This window comes from Erpetoichthys calabaricus, chromosome 8 (assembly GCF_900747795.2).
Source record: "Erpetoichthys calabaricus chromosome 8, fErpCal1.3, whole genome shotgun sequence".
In the NCBI taxonomy this organism is placed as follows: domain Eukaryota; kingdom Metazoa; phylum Chordata; class Cladistia; order Polypteriformes; family Polypteridae; genus Erpetoichthys; species Erpetoichthys calabaricus.
Window position 1 is genome coordinate 180,163,973 of NC_041401.2, and position 11,829 is coordinate 180,175,801.

Genomic DNA, 11,829 nt, shown 5'->3' on the forward strand with positions numbered 1-11,829 from the left:
AGGACTGACGTAGATGGAGTACTTTTCTCACACCTTGAAAATTTTCCGTCATTTGCTGTGTCTAAAGTGCTACATGTCTGCGAAGTCGAGTTAAAACACCGATGCCGTTGTTTGCTATTCAAACAATACATGAACCGTGAGGCGCCTTCCACTGCAAGAATGTTAACAACTTTACCTTCTGCTCCTCCCCTATGTACAAACATTCTTGGATTTTACCGGCAAGGAGGCGTGGTTTTCGGTCACTTCACTAAAGAGGCGTTACCTTAGAGGGCCACCAATCACAGCGGAGCATAATGATATGCAAACCTGTAAGATCAAGAGCTTTGCTTTACACTCCTCATTAAGGAGAGAACAGTAGCGCACAGTTTTCACTTCTTGCTGTGGAGGTGAGGTCATGGAGCTTATAGTAGTATGGTTTGTGTGTCACATGGCTATTTATACAATGCTCCTCAGAAGATTGTGTCGGATGGAATGGAAGTATAAGGAGCTGGATTCCCTACGTTCGATCGTCTCAGGACAAGAAGAGGCCAAGGAGTCCAGTGTTCTTTTGAAAGAATGGCTGGACTCCATTATTACCAGCATGATGGAGAGGAAACGGGAAATTCCGGAGATTATCCAGAGAGTTCATGTTCCCCACGAGAGATCAACTAGAGCCGGCAGACTCATGCTGCTTCTCGGTCTCTTAGCTGTGCGAGTTAAACTCTTGGATCTTAAAATGTTATCACTAAAGGAGCGAGCCGAGAATGTACAGTGGAGATATGACTGTGAGATCCCTGACTAAAAATCCTTACTTTTGGGGACGAATTACAGAGTGTTCTGACGTTACACTCTTGAATATGAAGTAAAACTATTTTCCGAAATCCTAAACTTGTTTTTAAATGACCATGTTCTAAATCACGGATACAGGGTTATGGGCTTCGTAGCTATTTGTACTCTGTGCGGCATTTGCACGTTCTCAATGTGTCTGTGTGCGTTTTGTCACTGGGTACTCTGGTCTACCCAATCCTAAAAACACGTAAACACGAGTTAATCAACAATTGTAGACTGCCTCAGGTGTAATGGTAGTGGAGTGGTTAGTGCTGCTATGTCTTGAATCCAGCAACCTGCTGCTTGTCTATGTGGAGTTTGAATGTTCTCCTAAGTCTGCAAGATTTGTCCAATTATTCTGCACACAGACATATAGATAAAATTGGTTGGCAATTGCAGATTATTTTTGTGAGTGTAAATCTGTGTAAGTGGATCAAGTGATGGCCTAACACCCCGTTTAGGGCTTGTTCCTGCCTTCTGTCCTATGCTGCCAGAATAGGCTTCAGCAGCCTGTGACTTAGAATTTGATTAAGTGAGTTTAGGAATGTTATGTGAGCAGAAGTGGCTGCTGCTTCAGGCTGGTGGCTAATTCAGGGCTGATTCCCTGCTACAGCTGTCAGGTAAGGCTCCATGCCCCTACAATCTAAACTAGATTTCATTCTTTTAGACAGTTGGTGTTTCCATCTGCCATGTGTTTGAGTGTCTGGACATCTCAGAGATGTTTGTCATTCCATGTGGATGCCAGTCTATGTGGTTGCATTTTAGGTCACTCTCCTGGTTATCAATGTGTGTCTGTCTGCCAGCTTATCTGGGCATAAAACCGCATCTGTATGTATTTGTGTGTCTGAGCATTTGAACATTAGAACTATATTGGCAGGACATTCAGATGAACACAATTTATCAACACGGTTCACCAAATTTCTCCAAAACAACCAATTAAGCTGCTCCACGGTGCCCTGACTTAGACAAGGTTTTAGAAGACTGCATTTTTGGCTGTCTCATATGCTGTGCATCTCTCAGTATTTCTGGACAATCTCAGTGGAGTTCTAGATTTCTTCTTCTTCTTTTGGCTGCTCCCTTTAGGGGTTGCCACAGCGGATCATATTTTTCCATATCTTTCTGTCCTCTGCATCTTGTTCTGCTTTTTTATTTTTATTTTCGTTATTGCTTTTGCCACCAATTATCCTCCAGTCAAGCAATTATTATAAGTTGAGAAAATGAGAAGACCATGCAGGGTTGATACATAGAATTATTTCTAACCTCCCTGCAAAAAGACAATTTAACAAAATAAATCAAATCAAAAAAAAAAAAAAACTGCTGCAATGCCCTATTTCTGTTAGCCATTGCTATAAGCAGAATTCAAATTCTAGATTTAGGTCGGTACCCATTTCTAATACACTGTATAGTCACTTTACAATTTATATGTTTATTGTGTGTGACATGATAATACAGTGGTTAGCATTGCTTCCTCAGTACTTTCAGGACTGGGTTCTGTGAAGTACAACTTTCTCATATCTACAGTATATTTGGATAGCGCCTTCCAATATATGTTATATAGTGCCTTTCATTATCTATTTATTGTGGTGGGGGATTTATATGCTCACATTTACACAAGAATTGTCATTTGGGGAACACCATATTTGATCATTCAATATACGCAAGTCTCTGCCATGAGATTAACAGGTCTGATAAAGGAAGGTATGTACTTGAGTTAGGAGTCCCAATTCAACATCTAGTGGTATGCTCTGTTTACCTTCAACTCTCACAATACAGGTGATCTTTCCTGATGGTGTGGCATTTGGTCATTCTTCAGTATGAATGGTTGAAATTGCTGGACCAGTGTCTCCCAATTCTTGCAGTTAGCTTAAGAGTCTAAGCATTTGCAAGCGGCTGAAAGAGAAAGACACTCCACACATGGACCAGTTGGATGTGATTGTGGTAACATAGGTATAGAATGTGGAACTGGGTCTCAAATAAGTAGTGTAAGGTGCTGTCAGGCATAATTGGCCAAATGTACAATGTTCATTCTGTCCACATTTACACCCCTTGGGTCTATCTGTTGACCCTGTCATGGAAATATAGCATTAAAAGATTGTATCTGGTCATTTTTGAAAATTCTGATAAATTTTGAAAATTTGTAGTTTGGTTACCAATTTGTTTCCCCATAGAGGAGGTCTTGTGCTTCTCCACCTCTTACTGGTCCTCTCTTTCTTTGCCCACCCCTCTCTACCTCTCCCAATTGGCATCTGTTTCCATAGTAATGGCCCTCTTTATTCCCCTGCTTCTACAAATAACTTTCTACCCATCTCCCCATAATCCTTTTTTCCTCTTCCCTTTTCTGTCCTGTTCCCTTTTCTTTCTTTCTGTCCCCTTTTCTTGTTCTTGCCAGGCCTGGACTATCTTAATCAATTTGGTAGAAAATTCTTATGCTTAAACTTTGGAGCAAAAGTGATAAGGGATGCCATTTATAAAGTGTCAATAATGGTTTCTATTGACTCATCTCAGTCCAACAAAACCCTCTTTATATCAATCCTAAAATTCAAGGACCACACCCCACTCTTGTCTTTCATGTAAACATAATTTGCTGTCCTCCAATTTTTCTTTTAATGATATTTAACTGCCAAATCCGATGCCAACTTTTCTCGGTGTCTCGCAACAAAATGCTTCCAGGTATTACTCCACTTATCCATTTCTTAAAACAGATCTCCATTCAGAAGCACCACGATCCACAGTCATAACTTATGAAATATCCCCAGTGCATAATTAATATGCCGGTATAAAGGGGGGTTCAAAACTCAGTCCATGTCTGTTTAAATAACTTTGCACATGCTATCTTTGTCCAAGTGTTTTTGCAGGTATCCTGATTTTTGTTCTAATGGTGTGTGTGTGTGTGTCTATGACTGTCTGGCTGCAGGCTAGATTCTGTGCATGTGCCTGTGTCTGTCCTGTTCAGAAATATCCATTATTTTATGTTAGTGGAATTAGGCCTCGGTTTTTAATGCTTTGATCTTCTTCTTCTTTCAGCTGCTCCTGTTAGGGGTTGCCACAGCGGATCATCTTTTTCCATCTATTCCTGTCCTCTGCATCTTGTTCTGTTACACCCATCACCTGCATGTCCTCTCTCACCACTTACATAAACCTTCTCTTAGGCCTTCCTCTTTTCCTCTTCACTGGCAGCTCTAACCTTAGCATCCTTCTCCCAATATACTCAGCATCTCTCCTCTGCACATGTCCAAACCAACGCAATCTTGCCTATCTTACTTTGTCTCCCAACCATCCAACTTGAGCTGACCCCCCTAATGTTCTAATTTTTAATCCTATCCATCCTCGTCATGTCCATTGCAAATCTTAGCATCTTTAACTCTGCCACCTCCAGCTCTGTCTCCTGCTTTCTGGTCAGTGCCACTGTCTCCAACCCAACCCATATAACATAGCTGGTCTCACTACCGTCCTGTAGACCTTCCCTTTCACTCTTGCTGATACCCGTCTGTCCCAAATCACTCCTGACACTCTTCTCCACCACTCCACCCTACCTGCACTCTCTTTTTCACCTCTCTTCCACAATCCTCATTACTCTGTACTGTTGATCCCAAGTATTTAAACTCATCCACCTTCCAACTCTACTCCCTGCATCCTCACCATTCCACTGACCTCCCTCTTACACACATGTATTCTGTCATGGTGGTCCTACTGACCTTCATTCCTCTCCTCTATATAGCTGATCTCCACCTCTCTGGGGTCTCCTCAACCTGCTCCCTACTCTCACCCAAGATCACAATGTCATCAGCAAACATCACAGTCCACGGGAACTCCTGTCTAATCTCGTCTGTCAACCTGTCCATTACCATTGCAAATAATAAAGGGCTCAGAGCTGATCCCTGATGTAATCCCACCTCCGTCACTCCTACCGCAGACCTCACCATGCTCACACTTCCCTCATACATATCCTGTACAACTTTTATGTACTTCTCTACCACTCCCGACTTCTTCATGCAATACCACAGCTCCTCTCAAGGCACCCTGTCATATGCTTTCTCCAGATCCACAAAGACACAATGCAACTCCTTCCGGCCTTCTCTAAACTTCTCCATCAACACCCTCAGAGTAAACATCACATCTGTGGTGCTCTTTCTTGGCATGAAACCATACTGCTGCTCACTAATTATCACCTCACTTCTTAACCTAGCTTCCACTACTCTTTCCCATAACTTCAAGCTGTCGCTCATCAATTTTACCCCCCTGTAGTTACTACAGTTCTGCACATCCCCCGTATTCTTAAATAATGGCACCAGTACACTTCTTCTCCACTCCTCAGGCATTCTCTCACTTTCCAAGATTCCATTAAACAACCTGGTTAAAAACTCCACTGCCATCTCTCCTAAACACCTCCATGCTTCCAGAGGTATGTCATCTGGACCAATGGCCTTTCCATTTTTCATCTTCTTCATAGCTGTCCTTACTTCCTCCTTGCTACTCCGTTGCACTTCCTGATTCACTATCTCCACATCATCCAGCCTTCTCTCTCTCTCATTCTCTTCATTCATCAGCCTCTCAAAGTACTCTTTCCATCTGCTCAACCTACCTTTCTTGCTTGTGAGTACGTTTCCATCTTTATCCTTTATCACCCTAACCTGCTGCACATCTTTCCTAGCTCGGTCCCTCAGTCTAGCCAGGTCATTTTCTCCCTCCTTAGTGTCCAACCTTTCATACAACTCATCATACACCTTTTCTTTAGCCTTCGCCTCCTCTCTTCACCTTGCGCCTTATCTCCTTGTACTCTTGTCTACTTTCCGCATCTTTCTGACTATCCCACTTCTTCTTTGCCATCTTCTTTCTCTGTATACTCTCCTATACTTCCCCATTCCACCACCAGGTTTCCTTTTCCTTCTATCTCTGTCCAAATGTCACACCAAGCACTCTTTTTTGTTTTTAATGCTTTGATACACAGCAATATATTTAAATTTTTAAAAACTTTATTGAAGAATATGAAGTAGTTTATTTTGGAATAGTTATATTGATTGAGTTGTTACTCCCTGGGGTGTACACTGATCTAATGTACATTAAAGTAGCATTGTCCTTTTTGTTGTTATCTGTCATTGGCTTTTGTTTGTCACTATCTTAGCTTTTACTAAATGGATGTAATGAAGGGTTCACATTCTGCAGAAATGAAAAAAGGCTCCAGTGCAATTAGAAATAGCTATTGCTACTTGGGACACTGTATTAAAGAAAAGAAAAAAAAAAACATCAAAAAACTTCAAGGTGAGTGTTTTTGTGCCCCCTACAATGTTGGCTCCTGCACTTGGTAGAAGGGTCCTTTCATTGGATTGGCTGGCCCAGCGCTAACTCAGCTTGGAATGGCCAATAGGTGGAGGCAGCTTGATGGCTGAGGTCTCCAGGACTCTGAACAAATCCAAATAGTTTTATGTAATATCTACTGTTGAATTCTGCACTTGTAATATTTCTATTGCACTTTTATATTGTATTGAGGATTTCTTGTGTTCTGTTCTGTGTATTGTAAGTACCCCTTTTTTTTGACACCCACTGCACGCCCAACCTACTTGGAAAGGGGTCTTTCTTTGAACTGCTTTTCCCAAGGTTTCTTCCATTCTTTCCCTGCTAGGGTTTTTTTTTGGGAGTTTTTCCTTGTCTTCTAAGAGAGTCAAGGCTGGGGGGCTGTCAAAAGGCAGGGCCCGTTAAAGCCCACTGAGCCACTCCTTGTGTGATTTTGGGCTATACAAAAATAAATTGTATTGTATAAATTGTACTGTACTGCACCTCTGTCACTCGAGAAGTTCGGGCTTTTAAAAAATGTCAATAAGGAAAATTGAGCTTAAATAAATATACATGCCTGGTTAGATGTTGTTGATAATAGAATGGCACCCCCTACAGGGCTCTTTTTTGATTTTCACCCATTGTATTTATGAAAAGCTCCCTCACAGCAGCCTTTTACTGGAAAAAATGTGTCGTGGGCTAAGAGTTTTAAGCATTAAAAAGTTCCAAACACTTCCAATAATGCCCACTTTGGAATTTACCATCAGACTCCAGGTAGATACAAAAAGGGCCTTGCAGAATCTTTATAAAATTAAAAAGGTTTATTCTTAATGAAATTGCTCAGACATAACACAAAGCTCCATTGAGTACAAAGACAAAGTCCCAAAACAGAAAGGAAATCAGAAGAAAAGCAATACAAGCGCAAGAACTCACCACTCCTAACCACACTCAAAATGAACTGCCAGGGACTGTGGGAGACCCTCTGGATTTATAGGTCTTTATAAATAAAAAGATTTGTTCTTCACAAAACTGCTTGTAAGAAGAAAAAAGCTCCTTAGGAACAGAAAATGCAAAAAAAAAAGGAATTCCTGTAACACCAAAGGCAATCCAAATAAGTCCCCATATACACTCACCGATCACTTTATTAGGTACACCTTGCTAGTACCCAGTTGGAATCCCTTTTGCCTTCAGAAGTGATGTAATTCTTCATGGCATAATGTAGATTCAGTAAGGTACTGGAAACATTCCTCAAGGATTTTTGTCCTTATTGACATTATTGTATCACACAGTTGCTGCAGATTGTTGGCTTCACATCCATGATGCGAATCTCCCGTTCCACCACATCCCAAAGGTGGTCTATTGGATTGAGATCTGGTGACTGTGGAGGCCATTTAAGTACGGGGAACTCATTGTCATGTTCAAGAAATTAATCTGAGATGATCTGAGCTTTGTGACATGGCACTTTATTCTGCTGGAGGAGTCATCAGAAGATGGGCAAATTGTGGTCATAAAGGGATGGACATAGTCAGCAACAAGACTCAGGTAGGCTGTGGCATGTAAACGATGCTCAGCTAGTACTAAGGGGCCCAAACTGTGCCAAGAAAATATCCTTCAAACTATTACATCACCACCATCGTTGATACAAGGCAGGATAGAGATGTGCTTTCATGTTGTTGATGACAAATTCTGAGCCTACCATCAGAATGTTGCAGGAGAAATCGAGACTCATCACACCAGGAATTTTATTGTTCAATTTTGATGAGCCAGTGTGAATTGTAGCCTTAGTTGCCTGTTCTTAGCTGACTGGAGTGGCACCAGTTGTGGTCTCCTGCTGCTGTAGCCCATCTCATTAAATGTTCGACGTGTTGTGCATTCAGAGATGCTCTTCTACATACCTTGGTTGAAACGAGCAGTTATTTGAGTTAATGTTGCCTTTTTTTGTTTCAGCTTGAACCAGTCTGGCCATTCTCCTCTGAGCTCTGGCATCAACAAGGTATCTTCGCCCAGAGAACTGCTGCTCACTGGATATTTTCCCTTTTTGGACCATTCTATGTAAATCCTTGAGATGGTTGTATGTGAAAATCCCTGTAGATCAGCAGTTTCTGAAATACTCCGACCTGCCTGTCTGGCACCAACAATCACGCCATGTTCAAAGTCACTTCAGTCACCTTTTGTCTCCATTTTGATGCTCAGTTTGAACTTCAGCAGGTCATCTTGACAATGTCTACAGGCCGAAATACATTGAGTTGCTGCCATGTGATTGGCTGATTCAATATTTGCATAAATAAGCAGTGGAGCAGGTGTACCTAATAAAGTGGCTAGTGTGAACTGCCAAGAACTGTGGGAGACCCTCTGGATTTATACCATACCATAATGTTTGCAACACCACAATGGCAGGTCTTTTAAAGCAGTATACTGTATTTAGGACAGAAGCTCTGTATTCCTCATTGTTTCATAACTTATTTACTGTCTATACTTATCTACCTATTTATTTATTTATACAGCTGCTGTAAAAAGCAAAATTTCCCCTTAGGGGCAATTAAAGTTTGTTCTTTCTTTCTATCTATCTATCTTATATAGCACATTATCAATCTAATATATAGTGCACATGCCCAAGCAGGGATGTCTTAACAGCATTATTGTCTCCCGGGCATAGTAGTGCACTGGGGCCCCTACCTACTCAATCACTCAGCAAGTCACAACACACATAGATTAGCATGAGGCCCCCAAGCAACTGCCTAGCATGCCCATGCACTAAGATGGCCCTGTGCCCAAGCCATAACACCCCCACCACCATGTTTAACAGATGAGGTGGTCTGCTTTGGATCTCGGGCAGTTCCTTCTCATCTCCACACTTTGCTCTTGCCATCACTCTGATCAGGTTCATCCTTGTCTCATCTGTCCCAAAGACCTTTTTTCCAGAATTCTGCAGGCTCTTTGAAGTCCTTTATCAGAAACTGTAATCTGGCCATCCTGTTTTTGTGGCTAACTAGTGGTTTGCATCTTGCAATATGGCCTCTGTGTTTCTGCTCATGAAGTCTTCTGTAGGGAGAAGTACTTGACACATTACATCTGTCTCCTGAAGACTGTTTCTGATCTGTTGGACAGGCATTTGGGGCTTTTTCTTTACATACTGAGGATTCTTCTCTCATCAGCAGTGAAAGTCTTCTTTGGACTACCAGTCCCTTTGTGATTGCTGAGCTGGCCATTGCGTTCTTTCTTCTTAATCATATTACAGACGGCTGATTTAGGTAACTTTCAGATTTTACTGATCTTTCTAATGCCTCATAATGGCTTCTTTGACTTCTTGTCCTCATGTTGAACAATGGCAACTACAGACTCCAAAGGGCAGAACCAAGCTGAGGTATCTCATGAAACAATGAAATCCACCTGAGGAATCACAAACACGAGGGACTCCAAGTGTCCCAAACATTATGGTGCCCTGAAATGGGGGTGGGTGGTTTCGCTGTGTAGAGAAAGTGTTGTGTGACAGAAATGTATGTATATCCTCCTCAATGAAAGTCTGCAATGTGCGCTTTAATCACAATGTCTGAAATGTAAACTGTGGAACAGAGGCGTAAAAAGAGTGCACCTTGACAGAAGTGCATCCATGCAGCTGCTTCCTGGGTACTAGGGATATTCTGAATAATTCCTGAGGCCACCTCCCCAGAGCTTCTTTGCTGTTGCTAGGTGTTCCTGCTCCTCTAAACAATCTAAGTACTTTATTAAAAGGGGCAACAACAATTCAGGATCTTCTTGCTATCTTAGGAGAAATAGCATGGTCCTGTACAATCCTACCTGGGACCACATGCCCACTAGTGACCAGGAAGCATTGCTACCTCTGATGTTCTCTTTGTTGTTCACACTTTTCAGATCAGATCACTAAGCATCCCCAACATATGCCCTTTAGCATCCCGTGGGAACATAGCCCACGTCTGCCCAGAATAAAACACTATTTCTTGCAGTGGCATCCCATCCCGGCTCCACACTCCCTAGTAGCTTCTAGGGAGCCTCTTGAACTTGCACCATTGATAGACATAACCGACATGAGCCGGTCAAATGAGGACACATACATCCAGACAAGGTGCGAAGGTGAGGGAGTGCTTTAATTAAAATCAATCCAAAAATCAAAGTTGAACATGTCTTCCATAAATAAATAAATAATCCAAAAAGAAAAAACAGTGCAACTGTGGAGGTTAAAAATCCATAATAAACAATCCCTTAAAAACAAGGTTAAAATCCTAAGGCAAGGAAGCTTCTCTTTAAAATCAAGTCCCCGGTGCATCCCTTTAAAACTGACGTCTCCTCTCCTTAGCCCAAATGGGACCTTGCAGAAGAGAAGCCACCTAACCGACAGGCACAGCTAGCCTTCTATTACTGGATGAGAGTCCCTACTGGCCATGGCGCTCCAGCAAGGGCTCCCCATCCAAGCCTCACTTTGCTCCGTCCCCGGACTTGGACAGGAGTGAGCACCGGGTCACTCCAACTCCCTGTGCCACTCAGCTGAAGTGGCCTCCTTCAGCCCCTGACAGATATTAAGTTTCTCTCCTGCTTGTTTCTTCTACTCTGTCTAACTGCTGAACTACAGAACCCGACAATGAGTGCGTTTACATACACATGCTAAACCAGGATTAGGTGAGTAACCTGGGTAAGGCAGAAGCCTGGTTTCACAAAAACCCATTTACAGGTGCGAGTTCATGTATAACGTCCTCCTTTGGCAAAAAGACTCCAATGTCATAGAAATGCACAAGGAAAGAATAAGCATCATCAACAACTACCATGAATCCAAAAACAATTAGGAGCTGGTGTCTGCTGAGAATAAGAGTTTAGCACTATGTTCAGTATATTAACATAAATGTAGAAATTTTTGAAGTAGTGACGCAGATTTTCAGCCAGGAGATGGAATAATGCAATCGCCCAGGCATTTACCTCAGGAGATTCATCTCTATGGATGCTTCAACCATTTTTTTTTTACCTGTGGCTGCTGGGTGCGTATGTGAAGCAAAAACATTTGCTGGCTAACAGAGTGCAATGGTCATGCACAGATTACAAAATCCTTATCTCTAACCCGGTTAACCCATACCTACTCACACTGGTGTATTTTGTACTACAATCTGTTATTTTTATGCAACGTCCTTTCTCCTGAACATACCAGCAGCATCTGCCATTTATCCTCAGCTTGATTCACTGCAAGTTCAGTCTTGCAATGGTTTCCCTCCAATGTGCCCCCAGCTGGTTTTATGAGTGGATGCACAGAGCAAATTCCATATGGTGCATTTAGTACACCACGTGGGTACTTGTGTATGTATGACAACCATGAGATGTTCTTCTTGCAATGACTTTGTCTGCAAAGAACATTCAACAACTGAAGTGAAATGTGGATACATGTGCAAATCCTGCAGTGGATGAAAGTGTGACTAGTGACAAATAAGCACTGAAGAAGTGGATCGGGTTTATTTTCTGATAGTCCCAGACTGTGTCATACTATTCACTAATATGGTATTAAATTACATAAAAAAAATGTACAATTTAAAATTATATTATTTTGTAATACAACCTCACAGCATGCATATAAATAGCCATTTTAACACTGGTGCATAAAGTACACTGTGCAAGTAGTTAAGGGTTTACAGGATCACATAACTGGGTTAATCACAGAGAAATCTACATGTGTAACCCAGTTTTTCTAACTGGAATAAGGGTTTCCATGAATAACTGGGTTATTAAAGCACATGTAAATTCACTTCACTG